This window comes from Dipodomys spectabilis, unplaced genomic scaffold (genome assembly GCF_019054845.1).
Source record: "Dipodomys spectabilis isolate Male_0828 unplaced genomic scaffold, ASM1905484v1 ptg000140l, whole genome shotgun sequence".
Classification (NCBI taxonomy): Eukaryota; Metazoa; Chordata; class Mammalia; order Rodentia; family Heteromyidae; genus Dipodomys; species Dipodomys spectabilis.
In genome coordinates, this window is record NW_024870817.1 from 24,082,774 (window position 1) to 24,087,039 (window position 4,266).

The 4,266-nt window shown below is 49.3% G+C and overlaps 2 pseudogenes; one reads left to right on the forward strand and one right to left on the reverse strand.

Annotated features, from left to right (window-relative positions):
• Window positions 1-750: 750 nt before the first annotated feature.
• LOC122117317 lies at window positions 751-1,349 on the reverse strand (annotated as a pseudogene).
• A 684-nt stretch (window positions 1,350-2,033) lies between these two features.
• LOC122117239 lies at window positions 2,034-2,864 on the forward strand (annotated as a pseudogene).
• The last annotated feature ends 1,402 nt before the right edge of the window (window positions 2,865-4,266 follow it).

A 4,266-nucleotide genomic window follows, 5' to 3' on the forward strand; every position in this document is an offset into this window, starting at 1 on the left:
CAAGAGAGAAAAGTGTTGCTTGTCCCAGAGAACTCCTACACAATACATTTAGACATAGAAACAGGAACAAAGAGTGAAGGACACCTTCAGAAGTAAAACTTGTATTTATTGAAATTCAAAACTAAATAGATATATTTAATGACTGAATTAAAAGAGGAAAACTAGAGAAATAATGAAGAATATAGTACATAGGTAAAAATAAAGTGCATGCTGAAAACCAGGGGTTCACACTTGTAATCCTAGCTACTCAGGAGACTGATATCTGAGAATTGAGGTTGGAAGCCAACCTGATTCAAAGTCTGTGAGACTCTTATCTCCAATAAACTACCAAAAGAAGCTAGAAGTGGAGCTGTGGCTCAAGTAGTAGAATGCTAGCCTTGAGCAAAATAAAGCTCAGAGAAAGCCTTGAGTTCAAGCCCCAAGACTGGCAAAATGAAAAATAAATTCAGCAGAAAATTAATGCCCCAAAGGAGTAAAGAAACAGTTTGATCTATTGATAACTACAAACAAATTATGTTTTAAATTATCTACATGAGAAAAGTTAAGTCTCCCCCATTTCTTTCTTTCTTTCTTTTTTTAATGGGAAGTGTTGCCCAGCAAGCTGGAAGTTTATTGGGGTCAGCCAACCCGACATGGCCTAGGGACAATTGGTGGTGCTTGTACGGAGTCAGTGTGCAATCATTAGCCACAGACAAATGAAACAGAGCCATCTTCTTGTGTTACTGCGATGTCCTGAACACTGGTCTTTGGTGCTGCAGGTGATGTCAATCCACATCTACCCTCCTGCTGGTCTTTATGGCAGAACTGATTCTGATTTTGTCCCAGCTTTTCCCTATTCATGTTTTCTATCCTAATTCTCTGGATTCGAGCATCTTCTCTAGATGGATCCTTGGGTGTCTGGCTGGCCTCAGCAATCATATCTCGAACTTTCTGTGGGCAGTCGGCTAGATTGAGGAACTGAAAGCGGCTGCTTTCAGAGTGAGTATCACCTCTCCTGCTCGGCTGATCTTATCTTTATGCCTGACAGTGATCTTCTGCCGCGCCGGCTCTGCCATCCAGTGGGCAGATGCCAAGCTGAACCTGACCTCCGCCTTGGAATTCACTTCGTTAAGCGTTCTGACGCCCAGGCCCGCGGCTCCGACGGTAAGATACAGTCAGGCCGTCTAGATGTCATTGATGGCTTGTTTCAACTCACCCAGGACCCTCCAGGCGGTGTCCGAACCCTTGGAGTCGGGGTTGATGCTCTGGAACTCGATGCCATCTACCTGCTTGGTAGAGCCTGGCGGGGACAGCGGCGGGAATGGCCGAGCTCCGGCTTGTGTCAGGCCCCAGCGCAGGCACCTGGCCATCGAATTTACCATCCTACTGCGGAACAGACCGCTGGATGCATGCTCTCTCCCAGCGCCATACCCTTTCTGCTCCGGACATTCAGTCTGGCTGCGTTGTGCGTCTTCTCACGGCGCCTAGACCAGGCTCTCCTGGTAGTTTGCACATGCTAGCTCTGAATTTGGTACTTATTTCCCCTTCACCTGAAAGTCACATGGGAGGGCTTTAAAACGATGTAAAAACAAAACAAAGCGATTCCCCTCCTGTCTCCTCCCAAATAAAATGAGAAACAGAAATGCACGTAGCTCGGCTGAAATCAGGAGACCCTTCTGTCTCAAACCATAATACATAAAGACAGAAGATAACGAGAGGATTCTGATCCTGGCAGAGTAGAGAAAGGCAACATTTCGGAACCTGGCAAGACAGAAATCAAGAAGCCCAACGGTTCTTGCTCTGCACAATCCCTGAAAAAGCTCAGGCTTTGACACTAGCTAGGTAAGGCAACGGATGAACATACACAGTCTATTGTCAGTTTTCTGGCACTACGACAAATTGCCTGTGAATGGGCTCTTTAAAAAGAAAAGAGGGAAGCCGGAGAGCCCGAGCAGGGGCTGCAGCAGCGCGGAGACCCCGGTGCGAGGCGGAGGGGGTGGCGGCAGCTCGGACCCTGACCCGGTAGGGGGCGGCGGGGGGAGGAGGGAGAGCGGTGGGCCATGGCGGAGATCAGCGCCCTGGACCGGCAGATCGAGCAGCCGCCAAGTCAAGGCCCTCTGTGCTAAGGCCAGAGTGATCTTGGGAGAGGAGAGAAGACTCGCTGGCCACAGTGTGTGGTGACACCCACGGGCAGTTCTAGGACCTGAAGGAGCTGTTCAGCGTGGTGGAGATGCCCCTGAGACCAGCTACCTCTTCATGGGGACTCTGTGGACCGTGGTTCTACAGTGTCGAAACTTCCCTCCTGCTGCCGGCACTCCAGGTTCGGTATCCTGACCGCATCGCCCTCATGGGGCAACCTGGAGAGCCGCCAGATCACGCAGGTGCCTGCTACTGCACGGAGATCTTTGACTACCTCGGCCTGTCGGCCAGCATCGATGGCAAGATCTTCTGTGCGCTCGGGGCCTTTCCCCCTCCAGCCAGACCCTGGCCCAGATCCGGACAATTGACCGGAAACCGGAGGTACTCCACGACGGGCCCCTGTGTGACCTCCTGGGGTCCGACCTGAAGATACCACGGGCTGGGGTCTGAGCCCCCGGGCCCGGCTCCCTGTTTGGCAGTGACGTGGTGGCCCAGTTCAGCGCGGCCCACGACACTGAGGTGATCTGCCGTGCCCACCAGCCGGCGATGGAAGGTTACAAGTGGCACTTCAACGGGACCCTGCTCGCTGTGTGGTCCGCACCCAACTACAGCTACTCCTGTGGGAACGTGGCAGCCATCTCGGAGCTGGATGAACGTCTCAGAAAGATTTCATCATCTTTGAGGCCGCTCCCCAGGAGACACGGGGCATCCCTTCCAAGAAGCCCGTGGCAGACTACCTCCTGTGACCCCTCGGCTAGCTTCTCAGCCTCTCTGGCCCTTGGACCACTGTGACTGCCCTCTCCTCAGTTGGAGGCTGGGCGTGGAGGGGCTCCCAGCTCTGCTCTCTCCAGGGTGAGGACTTGATCGGGAGAGATTGGAGCCTCGGCCCCAGGCTCCCTTCTCCCCACTCAAACCATGAAGTTTTCAGTCTTTCTTTCTTTCTTTCTTTCTTTCTTTTGTTTGTTTTTAGATAAAAGTTTTGAGAAAAAAGAAGAAAAATTCTAATAAAAGAAGAAAAATAAAAAAGAAAAAGAAATGAGGTTTATTTAACTCACAGTTCTGGAGATAAGTCCAAGAAGAAAGGGCCTCCTGGCAGACGGTACCATGGGCAGTCTGTGGGTATGAGAGATCGTGTGTTGAGACAAGATGCCAGAGCTTAGAATGGGGCAAGTGTGGTCTTTTAGAACAACCCTCTCATGAGAACTAACCAGGAACGCCATTGATTCCTTCCAAGAACAGCACCTTCATAGGCCTACTTATTTTCCACGAAGCCTTGCCTCTTAAAAGTCCCATCATCTATTTTATTCATTTAAAATTTATTTTTGAGACAGGATCTTGCTATTTAGCCCAGGCTGGCCCCAACTCACAATTCTCCCACCACAGTCTTCCATATGTTAGAATAACAGGTGTGTACTACCACGCCTGGCTCACTGGAGATCTAATACCACCATGCTAGGAACCAAGCTTCTGATATATGAACATTTGGTGGGTGCTTGTGAACCCCAGCAGGGAAATTTGGGACATTTTGGTCATCACTACACACCACAATGATGTGGTGAAAATACGTATTTGGGAGAGGGAGTGAATCAAAAAGTGTCTAATGTATGGTAGAGAGGTTATATTCCAAGTAAAACTACAAATGTCCTCATCTCAGCTGCAAAATACCAGAGGCTGGGCTTCTACTGTGAAGACAAAGACACGAAGTACAGAGTTCTTCAGTGGCTATCTGTGAATGATGATGACAGGCTGCCTCTGTTGCCACATCTTAGCCCTCATGTTGTGTATTCTTCCTTTGGAGGACACTGCACTAGAGAGAGACCAGAAGTGACTTCTTATAAACAGTGCAGATACTACAGGTCAGTATTTGTGAGACCCAGGAACGGTGCTTGCTAAAATTCTGAGGAAAGAAAGGCCAACTTACATCCCACACAGGGTACCAACTTGGAAACAGAGAGGAGGAATTCCTGAGACTTCCAGGACACAAGGATACTTTTGATCAACTACCCTTTTATAGTAATTGATTTGCTATAAAGTGACCAATCAGAAGGAAAATCTTGGGGTTGGAGGCCTGGCTTAGATGGTAGACTGCCAGCCAATGAGTAAAAGCATCAGATACTGAGTTTGAATCTTGCTCTCAGATTAAACAAA